Source organism: Saccoglossus kowalevskii, chromosome 6 (assembly GCF_978046115.1).
Source record: "Saccoglossus kowalevskii chromosome 6, keSacKowa6.1, whole genome shotgun sequence".
Taxonomy (NCBI): Eukaryota; Metazoa; Hemichordata; class Enteropneusta; family Harrimaniidae; genus Saccoglossus; species Saccoglossus kowalevskii.
In genome coordinates, this window is record NC_140646.1 from 3570105 (window position 1) to 3587396 (window position 17292).

Sequence of the window (17292 nt, forward strand, 5' to 3'; positions counted from 1 at the left end):
ACTGAACACGTATAGATGCATACAGTGATCTTAGAACTGAACACGTATAGATGCATATAGTGATCTTAGAACTGAACACGTATAGATGCATACAGTGATCTTAAAACTGAACACGTATAGATGCATACAGTTATCTTAGATCTGAACACGTATAGATGCATACAGGGATCTTAGAATTGAACACGTATAGATGCATACAGTGATCTTAGAACTGAACACGTATAGATGCATATAGTGATCTTAGATCTGAACACGTATAGATGCATACAGGGTTCTTAGAACTGAACACGTATAGATGCTATAGTGATCTTAGAACTGAACACGTATAGATGCATATAGTGATCTTAGAACTGAACACGTATAGATGCATATAGTGATCTTAGAACTGAACACATATAGATGCATATAGTGATCTTAGAACTGAACGCGTATAGATGCATATAGTGATCTTAGAACTGAACACGTATAGATGCATATAGTGATCTTAGAACTGAACACATATAGATGCATATAGTGATCTTAGAACTGAACGCGTATAGATGCATATAGTGATCTTAGAACTGAACACGTATAGATGCATATAGTGATCTTAGAATTGAACACGTATAGATGCATACAGTGATCTTAGAACTGAACACGTATAGATGCATATAGTGATCTTAGAACTGAACACGTATAGATGCATACAGTGATCTTAGAACTGAACACGTATAGATGCATATAGTGATCTTAGAACTGAACACGTATAGATGCATATAGTGATCTTAGAACTGAACACATATAGATGCATATAGTAATCTTAGAACTGAACAGGTATATATGCATACAGTGATCTTAGAACTGAACACGTATAGATGCATACAGTGATCTTAGAACTCAACACGTATAGATGCATACAGTGATCTTTGAACTGAACACGTATAGATGCATATATTGATCTTAGAACTGAACACATATAGATGCACATAGTAATCTTAGAACTGAACAGGTATATATGCATACAGTGATCTTATAACTGAACACGTATAGATGCATACAGTGATCTTAGAACTGAACATGTATAGATGCATACAGTGATCTTTGAACTGAACACGTACAGATGCATACAGTGATCTTAGAACTGAACACGTATAGATGCATATAGTGATCTTAGAACTTAACAAGTATAGATGCATATAGTGATCTTAGAACTGAACACATATAGATGCATACAGTGATCTTAGAACTGAACACGTAGATGCATATTGTGATCTTAGAACTGAATACGTATAGATGCATATAGTGATCCTAGAACTGAACACGTATAGATGCATATAGTGATCTTAGAACTGAACACGTATAGATGCATACAGTGATCTTAGAACTGAACACGTATAGATGCATATAGTGATCTTAGAACTGAACACATATAGATGCATATAGTGATCTTAGAACTGAACACGTATAGATGCATATAGTGATCTTAGAACTGAACACGTATAGATGCATACAGGGATCTTAGAACTGAACACGTATAGATGCATACAGTGATCTTAGAACTGAACACGTATAGATGCATATAGTGATCTTAGAACTGAACACGTGTAGATGCATATAGTGATCTTAGAACTGAACACATATAGATGCATACAGGGATCTTAGAACTGAACACGTATAGATGCATACAGTGATCTTAGAACTGAACACGTATAGATGCATATAGTGATCTTAGAACTGAACACGTATAGATGCATATAGTGATCTTAGAACTGAACACGTATAGATGCATACAGGGATCTTAGAACTGAACACGTATAGATGCATATAGTGATCTTAGAACTGAACACGTGTAGATGCATATAGTAATCTTAGAACTGAACAGGTATATATGCATACAGTGATCTTAGAACTGAACACGTATATATGCATACAGTGATCTTAGAACTCAACACGTATAGATGCATACAGTGATCTTTGAACTGAACACGTATAGATGCATACAGTGATCTTAGAACTGAACACGTATAGATGCATACAGTGATCTTTGAACTGAACACGTATAGATGCATACAGTGATCTTAGAACTGAACACGTATAGATGCATAGAGTGATCTTAGAACTGAACACGTATAGATGCATATAGTGATCATAGAACTGAACACGTATAGATGCATATAGTGATCTTAGAACTGAACACATATAGATGCATACAGTGATCTTAGAACTGAACACGTAGATGCATATAGTGATCTTAGAACTGAACACGTATAAATGCATATAGTGATCTTAGAACTGAACACGTATAGATGCATATAGTGATCTTAGAACTGAACACGTATAGATGCATAAAGTGATCTTAGAACTGAACACGTATAGATGCATATAGTGATCTTGGAACTGAACACGTATAGATGCATATAGTGATCTTAGAACTGAACACGTATAGATGCATACAGTGATCTTAGAACTGAACACGTATAGATGCGTATAGTGATCTTAGAACTGAACACGTATAGATGCATACAGTTATCTTAGATCTGAACACGTATAGATGCATACAGGGATCTTAGAACTGAACACGTATAGATGCATATAGTGATCTTAGAACTGAACACGTATAGATGCATATAGTGATCTTAGAACTGAACACGTATAGATGCATACAGGGATCTTAGAACTGAACACGTATAGATGCATATAGTGATCTTAGAACTGAACACGTGTAGATGCATATAGTAATCTTAGAACTGAACAGGTATATATGCATACAGTGATCTTAGAACTGAACACGTATAGATGCATACAGTGATCTTAGAACTCAACACGTATAGATGCATACAGTGATCTTTGAACTGAACACGTATAGATGCATACAGTGATCTTAGAACTGAACACGTATAGATGCATACAGTGATCTTTGAACTGAACACGTATAGATGCATACAGTGATCTTAGAACTGAACACGTATAGATGCATAGAGTGATCTTAGAACTGAACACGTATAGATGCATATAGTGATCATAGAACTGAACACGTATAGATGCATATAGTGATCTTAGAACTGAACACATATAGATGCATACAGTGATCTTAGAACTGAACACGTAGATGCATATAGTGATCTTAGAACTGAACACGTATAAATGCATATAGTGATCTTAGAACTGAACACGTATAGATGCATATAGTGATCTTAGAACTGAACACGTATAGATGCATACAGTGATCTTAGAACTGAACACGTATAGATGCATATAGTGATCTTGGAACTGAACACGTATAGATGCATATAGTGATCTTAGAACTGAACACGTATAGATGCATACAGTGATCTTAGAACTGAACACGTATAGATGCATATAGTGATCTTAGAACTGAACACGTATAGATGCATACAGTTATCTTAGATCTGAACACGTATAGATGCATACAGGGATCTTAGAACTGAACACGTATAGATGCATACAGTGATCTTAGAACTGAACACGTATAGATGCATACATTTATCTTATATCTGAACACGTATAGATGCATACAGGGATCTTAGGACTGAACACGTATAGATGCATACAGTGATCTTAGAACTGAACACGTATAGATGCATATAGTGATCTTAGATCTGAACACGTGTAGATGCATACAGGGATCTTAGAACTGAACACGTATAGATGCTATAGTAATCTTAGAACTGAACACGTATAGATGCATACAGTGATCTTAGAACTGAACACATATAGATGCATATAGTGACCTTAGAACTGAACACGTATAGATGCATACAGTGATCTTAGAACTGAACACGTATAGATGCATATAGTGATCTTAGAACTGAACACGTATAGATGCATACAGTGATCTTAGAACTGAACACATATAGATGCATATAGTGACCTTAGAACTGAACACGTATAGATGCATACAGTGATCTTAGAACTGAACACATATAGATGCATACAGTGATCTTAGAACTGAACACGTATAGATGCATATAGTGATCTTAGAACTGAACACGTAGATGCATATAGTGATCTTAGAACTGAACACGTAGAGATGCATATAGTGATCCTAGAACTGAACACGTATAGATGCATATAGTGATCTTAGAACTGAACACGTATAGATGCATATAGTGATCTTTGAACTGAACACGTATAGATGCATACAGTGATCTTAGAACTGAACACGTATAGATGCATATAGTGATCTTGGAACTGAACACGTATAGATGCATATAGTGATCTTAGAACTGAACACGTATAGATGCATACAGTGATCTTAGAACTGAACACGTATAGATGCATATAGTGATCTTAGAACTGAACACGTATAGATGCATACAGTGATCTTAGAACTGAACACGTATAGATGCATACAGTTATCTTAGATCTGAACACGTATAGATGCATACAGGGATCTTAGAACTGAACACGTATAGATGCATACAGTGATCTTAGAACTGAACACGTATAGATGCATATAGTGATCTTAGATCTGAACACGTATAGATGCATACAGGGATCTTAGAACTGAACACGTATAGATGCTATAGTGATCTTTGAACTGAACACGTATAGATGCATATAGTGATCTTAGAACTGAACACATATAGATGCACATAGTAATCTTAGAACTGAACAGGTATATATGCATACAGTGATCTTATAACTGAACACGTATAGATGCATACAGTGATCTTAGAACTGAACATGTATAGATGCATACAGTGATCTTTGAACTGAACACGTACAGATGCATACAGTGATCTTAGAACTGAACACGTATAGATGCATATAGTGATCTTAGAACTGAACACGTATAGATGCATATAGTGATCTTAGAACTGAACACGTATAGATGCATATAGTGATCTTAGAACTGAACACGTATAGATGCATATAGTGATCTTAGAACTGAACACGTATAGATGCATACAGGGATCTTAGAACTGAACACGTATAGATGCATACAGTGATCTTAGAACTGAACACGTATAGATGCATATAGTGATCTTAGAACTGAACACGTGTAGATGCATATAGTGATCTTAGAACTGAACACATATAGATGCATATAGTAATCTTAGAACTGAACAGGTATATATGCATACAGTGATCTTAGAACTGAACACGTATAGATGCATACAGTGATCTTAGAACTCAACACGTATAGATGCATACAGTGATCTTTGAACTGAACACGTATAGATGCATACAGTGATCTTAGAACTGAACACGTATAGATGCATACAGTGATCTTTGAACTGAACACGTATAGATGCATACAGGGATCTTAGAACTGAACACGTATAGATGCTATAGTGATCTTTGAACTGAACACGTATAGATGCATATATTGATCTTAGAACTGAACACATATAGATGCACATAGTAATCTTAGAACTGAACAGGTATATATGCATACAGTGATCTTATAACTGAACACGTATAGATGCATACAGTGATCTTAGAACTGAACATGTATAGATGCATACAGTGATCTTTGAACTGAACACGTACAGATGCATACAGTGATCTTAGAACTGAACACGTATAGATGCATATAGTGATCTTAGAACTGAACACGTATAGATGCATATAGTGATCTTAGAACTGAACACATATAGATGCATACAGTGATCTTAGAACTGAACACGTAGATGCACATTGTGATCTTAGAACTGAATACGTATAGATGCATATAGTGATCCTAGAACTGAACACGTATAGATGCATATAGTGATCTTAGAACTGAACACGTATAGATGCATACAGTGATCTTAGAACTGAACACGTATAGATGCATATAGTGATCTTAGAACTGAACACATATAGATGCATATAGTGATCTTAGAACTGAACACGTATAGATGCATATAGTGATCTTAGAACTGAACACGTATAGATGCATACAGGGATCTTAGAACTGAACACGTATAGATGCATACAGTGATCTTAGAACTGAACACGTATAGATGCATACAGGGATCTTAGAACTGAACACGTATAGATGCATACAGTGATCTTAGAACTGAACACGTACAGATGCATATAGTGATCTTAGAACTGAACACGTATAGATGCATATAGTGATCTTAGAACTGAACACGTATAGATGCATACAGGGATCTTAGAACTGAACACGTATAGATGCATATAGTGATCTTAGAACTGAACACGTGTAGATGCATATAGTAATCTTAGAACTGAACAGGTATATATGCATACAGTGATCTTAGAACTGAACACGTATAGATGCATACAGTGATCTTAGAACTCAACACGTATAGATGCATACAGTGATCTTTGAACTGAACACGTATAGATGCATACAGTGATCTTAGAACTGAACACGTATAGATGCATACAGTGATCTTTGAACTGAACACGTATAGATGCATACAGTGATCTTAGAACTGAACACGTATAGATGCATAGAGTGATCTTAGAACTGAACACGTATAGATGCATATAGTGATCATAGAACTGAACACGTATAGATGCATATAGTGATCTTAGAACTGAACACATATAGATGCATACAGTGATCTTAGAACTGAACACGTAGATGCATATAGTGATCTTAGAACTGAACACGTATAAATGCATATAGTGATCTTAGAACTGAACACGTATAGATGCATATAGTGATCTTAGAACTGAACACGTATAGATGCATACAGTGATCTTAGAACTGAACACGTATAGATGCATATAGTGATCTTGGAACTGAACACGTATAGATGCATATAGTGATCTTAGAACTGAACACGTATAGATGCATACAGTGATCTTAGAACTGAACACGTATAGATGCATATAGTGATCTTAGAACTGAACACGTATAGATGCATACAGTTATCTTAGATCTGAACACGTATAGATGCATACAGGGATCTTAGAACTGAACACGTATAGATGCATACAGTGATCTTAGAACTGAACACGTATAGATGCATACATTTATCTTATATCTGAACACGTATAGATGCATACAGGGATCTTAGGACTGAACACGTATAGATGCATACAGTGATCTTAGAACTGAACACGTATAGATGCATATAGTGATCTTAGATCTGAACACGTGTAGATGCATACAGGGATCTTAGAACTGAACACGTATAGATGCTATAGTAATCTTAGAACTGAACACGTATAGATGCATACAGTGATCTTAGAACTGAACACATATAGATGCATATAGTGACCTTAGAACTGAACACGTATAGATGCATACAGTGATCTTAGAACTGAACACGTATAGATGCATACAGTGATCTTAGAACTGAACACGTATAGATGCATATAGTGATCTTAGAACTGAACACGTAGATGCATATAGTGATCTTAGAACTGAACACGTATAGATGCATATAGTGATCCTAGAACTGAACACGTATAGATGCATATAGTGATCTTTGAACTGAACACGTATAGATGCATATAGTGATCTTAGAACTGAACACGTATAGATGCATACAGTGATCTTAGAACTGAAAACGTATAGATGCATATAGTGATCTTGGAACTGAACACGTATAGATGCATATAGTGATCTTAGAACTGAACACGTATAGATGCATACCGTGATCTTAGAACTGAACACGTATAGATGCATATAGTGATCTTAGAACTGAACACGTATAGATGCATACAGTGATCTTAGAACTGAACACGTATAGATGCATACAGTTATCTTAGATCTGAACACGTATAGATGCATACAGGGATCATAGAACTGAACACGTATAGATGCATACAGTGATCTTAGAACTGAACACGTATAGATGCATATAGTGATCTTAGATCTGAACACGTATAGATGCATACAGGGATCTTAGAACTGAACACGTATAGATGCTATAGTGATCTTAGAACTGAACACGTATAGATGCATACAGTGATCTTAGAACTGAACACGTATAGATGCATATAGTAATCTTAGAACTGAACACGTATAGATGCATACAGTGATCTTAGAACTGAACACGTATAGATGCATATAGTGATCTTAGAACTGAACACATATCGATGCATACAGTGATCTTAGAACTGAACACATACAGATGCATACAGTGATCTTAGAACTGAACACGTATAGATGCATATAGTGATCTTAGAACTGAACACGTCTAGATGCATATAGTGATCTTAGAACTGAACACGTAGATGCATATAGTGATCTTAGAACTGAACACGTATAGATGCATATAGTGATCCTAGAACTGAACACGTATAGATGCATATAGTGATCTTAGAAATGAACACGTATAGATGCATACAGTGATCTTAGAACTGAACACGTATAGATGCATATATTGATCTTAGAAATGAACACGTATAGATGCATATAGTGATCTTAGAACTGAACACGTATAGATGCATATAGTGATCTTAGAACTGAACACGTATAGATGCATATAGTGATCTTAGAACTGAACACGTATAGATGCATATAGTGATCTTAGAACTGAACACGTATAGATGCATACAGGGATCTTAGAACTGAACACGTATAGATGCATACAGTGATCTTAGAACTGAACACGTATAGATGCATATAGTGATCTTAGAACTGAACACGTGTAGATGCATATAGTGATCTTAGAACTGAACACATATAGATGCATACAGTGATCTTAGAACTGAACACGTAGATGCATATAGTGATCTTAGAACTGAACACGTATAGATGCATATAGTGATCCTAGAACTGAACACGTATAGATGCTTATAGTGATCTTAAAACTGAACACGTATAGATGCATATAGTGATCTTAGAACTGAACACGTATAAATGCATATAGTGATCTTAGAACTGAACACGTATAGATGCATATAGTGATCTTAGAACTGAACACGTATAGATGCATACAGTGATCTTAGAACTGAACACGTATAGATGCATACAGTGATCTTAGAACTGAACACGTATAGATGCATATAGTGATCTTAGAACTGAACACGTATAGATGCATACAGTTATCTTAGATCTGAACACGTATAGATGCATACAGGGATCTTAGAACTGAACACGTATAGATGCATACAGTGATCTTAGAACTGGACACGTATAGATGCATACATTTATCTTATATCTGAACACGTATAGATGCATACAGGGATCTTAGGACTGAACACGTATAGATGCATACAGTTATCTTAGAACTGAACACGTATAGATGCATATAGTGATCTTAGATCTGAACACGTGTAGATGCATACAGGGATCTTAGAACTGAACACGTATAGATGCTATAGTAATCTTAGAACTGAACACGTATAGATGCATACAGTGATCTTAGAACTGAACACATATAGATGCATATAGTGACCTTAGAACTGAACACGTATAGATGCATACAGTGATCTTAGAACTGAACACGTATAGATGCATACAGTGATCTTAGAACTGAACACGTATAGATGCATATAGTGATCTTAGAACTGAACACGTAGATGCATATAGTGATCTTAGAACTGAACACGTATAGATGCATATAGTGATCCTAGAACTGAACACGTATAGATGCATATAGTGATCTTAGAACTGAACACGTATAGATGCATATAGTGATCTTAGAACTGAACACGTATAGATGCATACCGTGATCTTAGAACTGAACACGTATAGATGCATATAGTGATCTTAGAACTGAACACGTATAGATGCATACAGTGATCTTAGAACTGAACACGTATAGATGCATACAGTTATCTTAGATCTGAACACGTATAGATGCATACAGGGATCATAGAACTGAACACGTATAGATGCATACAGTGATCTTAGAACTGAACACGTATAGATGCATATAGTGATCTTAGATCTGAACACGTATAGATGCATACAGGGATCTTAGAACTGAACACGTATAGATACTATAGTGATCTTAGAACTGAACACGTATAGATGCATACAGTGATCTTAGAACTGAACACGTATAGATGCATATAGTGATCTTAGAACTGAACACGTATAGATGCATACAGTGATCTTAGAACTGAACACGTATAGATGCATATAGTGATCTTAGAACTGAACACATATCGATGCATACAGTGATCTTAGAACTGAACACATACAGATGCATACAGTGATCTTAGAACTGAACACGTATAGATGCATATAGTGATCTTAGAACTGAACACGTATAGATGCATATAGTGATCTTAGAACTGAACACGTAGATGCATATAGTGATCTTAGAACTGAACACGTATAGATGCATATAGTGATCCTAGAACTGAACACGTATAGATGCATATAGTGATCTTAGAACTGAACACGTATAGATGCATACAGTGATCTTAGAACTGAACACGTATAGATGCATATATTGATCTTAGAACTGAACACGTATAGATGCATATAGTGATCTTAGAACTGAACACGTATAGATGCATATAGTGATCTTAGAACTGAACACGTATAGATGCATATAGTGATCTTAGAACTGAACACGTATAGATGCATACAGTGATCTTAGAACTGAACACGTACAGATGCATACAGTGATCTTAGAACTGAACACGTATAGATGCATATAGTGATCTTAGAACTGAACACATATAGATGCACATAGTAATCTTAGAACTGAACAGGTATATATGCATACAGTGATCTTATCACTGAACACGTATAGATGCATACAGTGATCTTAGAACTGAACATGTATACATGCATACAGTGATCTTAGAACTGAACACGTATAGATGCATATAGTGATCTTAGAACTGAACACGTATAGATGCATATAGTGATCTTAGAACTGAACACATATAGATGCATACAGTGATCTTAGAACTGAACACGTAGATGCATATAGTGATCTTAGAACTGAATACGTATAGATGCATATTGTGATCCTAGAACTGAACACGTATAGATGCATATAGTGATCTTAGAACTGAACACGTATAGATGCATACAGTGATCTTAGAACTGAACACGTATAGATGCATATAGTGATCTTAGAACTGAACACGTATAGATGCATATAGTGATCTTAGAACTGAACACGTATAGATGCATATAGTGATCTTAGAACTGAACACGTATAGATGCATACAGGGATCTTAGAACTGAACACGTATAGATGCATACAGTGATCTTAGAACTGAACACGTATAGATGCATATAGTGATCTTAGAACTGAACACGTGTAGATGCATATAGTGATCTTAGAACTGAACACATATAGATGCATATAGTAATCTTAGAACTGAACAGGTATATATGCATACAGTGATCTTAGAACTGAACACGTATAGATGCATACAGTGATCTTAGAACTCAACACGTATAGATGCATACAGTGATCTTTGAACTGAACACGTATAGATGCATACAGTGATCTTAGAACTGAACACGTATAGATGCATAAAGTGATCTTTGAACTGAACACGTATAGATGCATACAGTGATCTTAGAACTGAACACGTATAGATGCATAGAGTGATCTTAGAACTGAACACGTATAGATGCATATAGTGATCATAGAACTGAACACGTATAGATGCATATAGTGATCTTAGAACTGAACACATATAGATGCATACAGTGATCTTAGAACTGAACACGTAGATGCATATAGTGATCTTAGAACTGAACACGTATAGATGCATATAGTGATCCTAGAACTGAACACGTATAGATGCTTATAGTGATCTTAGAACTGAACACGTATAGATGCATATAGTGATCTTAGAACTGAACACGTATAAATGCATATAGTGATCTTAGAACTGAACACGTATAGATGCATATAGTGATCTTAGAACTGAACACGTATAGATGGATACAGTGATCTTAGAACTGAACACGTATAGATGCATATAGTGATCTTGGAACTGAACACGTATAGATGCATATAGTGATCTTAGAACTGAACACGTATAGATGCATACAGTGATCTTAGAACTGAACACGTATAGATGCATATAGTGATCTTAGAACTGAACACGTATAGATGCATACAGTTATCTTAGATCTGAACACGTATAGATGCATACAGGGATCTTAGAACTGAACACGTATAGATGCATACAGTGATCTTAGAACTGAACACGTATAGATGCATACATTTATCTTATATCTGAACACGTATAGATGCATACAGGGATCTTAGAACTGAACACGTATAGATGCATACAGTGATCTTAGAACTGAACACGTATAGTTGCATATAGTGATCTTAGATCTGAACACGTGTAGATGCATACAGGGATCTTAGAACTGAACACGTATAGATGCTATAGTAATCTTAGAACTGAACACGTATAGATGCATACAGTGATCTTAGAACTGAACACATATAGATGCATATAGTGACCTTAGAACTGAACACGTATAGATGCATACAGTGATCTTAGAACTGAACACGTATAGATGCATACAGTGATCTTAGAACTGAACACGTATAGATGCATATAGTGATCTTAGAACTGAACACGTAGATGCATATAGTGATCTTAGAACTGAACACGTATAGATGCATATAGTGATCCTAGAACTGAACACGTATAGATGCATATAGTGATCTTAGAACTGAACACGTATAGATGCATATAGTGATCTTAGAACTGAACACGTATAGATGCATACAGTGATCTTAGAACTGAAAACGTATAGATGCATATAGTGATCTTGGAACTGAACACGTATAGATGCATATAGTGATCTTAGAACTGAACACGTATAGATGCATACAGTGATCTTAGAACTGAACACGTATAGATGCATATAGTGATCTTAGAACTGAACACGTATAGATGCATACAGTGATCTTAGAACTGAACACGTATAGATGCATACAGTTATCTTAGATCTGAACACGTATAGATGCATACAGGGATCTTAGAACTGAACACGTATAGATGCATACGGTGATCTTAGAACTGAACACGTATAGATGCATATAGTGATCTTAGATCTGAACACGTATAGATGCATACAGGGATCTTAGAACTGAACACGTATAGATGCTATAGTGATCTTAGAACTGAACACGTATAGATGCATACAGGGATCTTAGAACTGAACACGTATAGATGCATATAGTGATCTTAGAACTGAACACGTATAGATGCATATAGTGATCTTAGAACTGAACACATATCGATGCATACAGTGAGTGATCTTAGAACTGAACACATACAGATGCATACAGTGATCTTAGAACTGAACACGTATAGATGCATATAGTGATCTTAGAACTGAACACGTATAGATGCATACATTTATCTTATATCTGAACACGTATAGATGCATACAGGGATCTTAGAACTGAACACGTATAGATGCATACAGTGATCTTAGAACTGAACACGTATAGTTGCATATAGTGATCTTAGATCTGAACACGTGTAGATGCATACAGGGATCTTAGAACTGAACACGTATAGATGCTATAGTAATCTTAGAACTGAACACGTATAGATGCATACAGTGATCTTAGAACTGAACACATATAGATGCATATAGTGACCTTAGAACTGAACACGTATAGATGCATACAGTGATCTTAGAACTGAACACGTATAGATGCATACAGTGATCTTAGAACTGAACACGTATAGATGCATATAGTGATCTTAGAACTGAACACGTAGATGCATATAGTGATCTTAGAACTGAACACGTATAGATGCATATAGTGATCCTAGAACTGAACACGTATAGATGCATATAGTGATCTTAGAACTGAACACGTATAGATGCATATAGTGATCTTAGAACTGAACACGTATAGATGCATACAGTGATCTTAGAACTGAAAACGTATAGATGCATATAGTGATCTTGGAACTGAACACGTATAGATGCATATAGTGATCTTAGAACTGAACACGTATAGATGCATACAGTGATCTTAGAACTGAACACGTATAGATGCATATAGTGATCTTAGAACTGAACACGTATAGATGCATACAGTGATCTTAGAACTGAACACGTATAGATGCATACAGTTATCTTAGATCTGAACACGTATAGATGCATACAGGGATCTTAGAACTGAACACGTATAGATGCATACGGTGATCTTAGAACTGAACACGTATAGATGCATATAGTGATCTTAGATCTGAACACGTATAGATGCATACAGGGATCTTAGAACTGAACACGTATAGATGCTATAGTGATCTTAGAACTGAACACGTATAGATGCATACAGGGATCTTAGAACTGAACACGTATAGATGCATATAGTGATCTTAGAACTGAACACGTATAGATGCATATAGTGATCTTAGAACTGAACACATATCGATGCATACAGTGAGTGATCTTAGAACTGAACACATACAGATGCATACAGTGATCTTAGAACTGAACACGTATAGATGCATATAGTGATCTTAGAACTGAACACGTATAGATGCATATAGTGATCTTAGAACTGAACACGTATAGATGCATACAGTGATCTTAGAACTGAACACGTATAGATGCATATAGTGATCTTAGATCTAAACACGTATAGATGCATACAGGGATCTTAGAACTGAAAACGTATAGATGCATACAGTGATCTTAGAACTGAACACGTATAGATGCATATAGTGATCTTAGAACTGAACACGTATAGATGCATATAGTGATCATAGAACTGAACACATATAGATGCATATAGTGATCTTAGAACTGAACACGTATAGATGCATATAGTGATCTTAGAACTGAACACGTATAGATGCATATAGTGATCTTAGAACTGAACACATATAGATGCATATAGTGATCTTAGAACTGAACACGTATAGATGCATACAGTGATCTTAGAACTGAACACGTATAGATGCATATAGTGACCTTAGAACTGAACACGTATAGATGCATACAGTGATCTTAGAACTGAACACGTATAGATGCATACAGTGATCTTAGAACTGAACACGTATAGATGCATATAGTGATCTTAGAACTGAACACGTATAGATGCATATAGTGATCTTAGAACTGAACACGTATAGATGCATATAGTGATCTTAGAACTGAACACGTATAGATGCATACAGGGATCTTAGAACTGAACACGTATAGATGCATACAGTGATCTTAGAACTGAACACGTATAGATGCATATAGTGATCTTAGAACTGAACACGTGTAGATGCATATAGTGATCTTGGAACTGAACACGTATAGATGCATATAGTGATCTTAGAACTGAACACGTATAGATGCATACAGTGATCTTAGAACTGAACACGTATAGATGCATATAGTGATCTTAGAACTGAACACGTATAGATGCATACAGTGATCTTAGAACTGAACACGTATAGATGCATACAGTTATCTTAGATCTGAACACGTATAGATGCATACAGGGATCTTAGAACTGAACACGTATAGATGCATACGGTGATCTTAGAACTGAACACGTATAGATGCATATAGTGATCTTAGATCTGAACACGTATAGATGCATACAGGGATCTTAGAACTGAACACGTATAGATGCTATAGTGATCTTAGAATTGAACACGTATAGATGCATACAGTGATCTTAGAACTGAACACGTATAGATGCATATAGTGATCTTAGAACTGAACACGTATAGATGCATACAGTGATCTTAGAAATGAACACGTATAGATGCATATAGTGATCTTAGAACTGAACACGTATAGATGCATATAGTGATCTTAGAACTGAACACATATCGATGCATACAGTGAGTGATCTTAGAACTGAACACATACAGATGCATACAGTGATCTTAGAACTGAACACGTATAGATGCATATAGTGATCTTAGAACTGAACACGTATAGATGCATATAGTGATCTTAGAACTGAACACGTATAGATGCATACAGTGATCTTAGAACTGAACACGTATAGATGCATATAGTGATCTTAGATCTAAACACGTATAGATGCATACAGGGATCTTAGAACTGAAAACGTATAGATGCATACAGTGATCTTAGAACTGAACACGTATAGATGCATATAGTGATCTTAGAACTGAACACGTATGATGCATATAGTGATCATAGAACTGAACACATATAGATGCATATAGTGATCTTAGAACTGAACACGTATAGATGCATATAGTGATCTTAGAACTGAACACGTATAGATGCATATAGTGATCTTAGAACTGAACACATATAGATGCATATAGTGATCTTAGAACTGAACACGTATAGATGCATACAGTGATCTTAGAACTGAACACGTATAGATGCATATAGTGACCTAAGAACTGAACACGTATAGATGCATACAGTGATCTTAGAACTGAAAACGTATAGATGCATACAGTGATCTTAGAACTGAACACGTATAGATGCATATAGTGATCTTAGAACTGAACACGTATAGATGCATATAGTGATCTTAGAACTGAACACGTATAAATGCATATAGTGATCTTAGAACTGAACACGTATAGATGCATATAGTGATCTTAGAACTGAACACGTATAGATGGATACAGTGATCTTAGAACTGAACACGTATAGATGCATATAGTGATCTTGGAACTGAACACGTATAGATGCATATAGTGATCTTAGAACTGAACACGTATAGATGCATACAGTGATCTTAGAACTGAACACGTATAGATGCATATAGTGATCTTAGAACTGAACACGTATAGATGCATACAGTGATCTTAGAACTGAACACGTATAGATGCATATAGTGATCTTAGAACTGAACACGTATAGATGCATACAGTTATCTTAGATCTGAACACGTATAGATGCATACAGGGATCTTAGAACTGAACACGTATAGATGCATACAGTGATCTTAGAACTGAACACGTATAGATGCATACATTTATCTTATATCTGAACACGTATAGATGCATACAGGGATCTTAGAACTGAACACGTATAGATGCATACAGTGATCTTAGAACTGAACACGTATAGTTGCATATAGTGATCTTAGATCTGAACACGTGTAGATGCATACAGGGATCTTAGAACTGAACACGTATAGATGCTATAGTAATCTTAGAACTGAACACGTATAGATGCATACAGTGATCTTAGAACTGAACACATATAGATGCATATAGTGACCTTAGAACTGAACACGTATAGATGCATACAGTGATCTTAGAACTGAACACGTATAGATGCATACAGTGATCTTAGAACTGAACACGTATAGATGCATATAGTGATCTTAGAACTGAACACGTAGATGCATATAGTGATCTTAGAACTGAACACGTATAGATGCATATAGTGATCCTAGAACTGAACACGTATAGATGCATATAGTGATCTTAGAACTGAACACGTATAGATGCATATAGTGATCTTAGAAC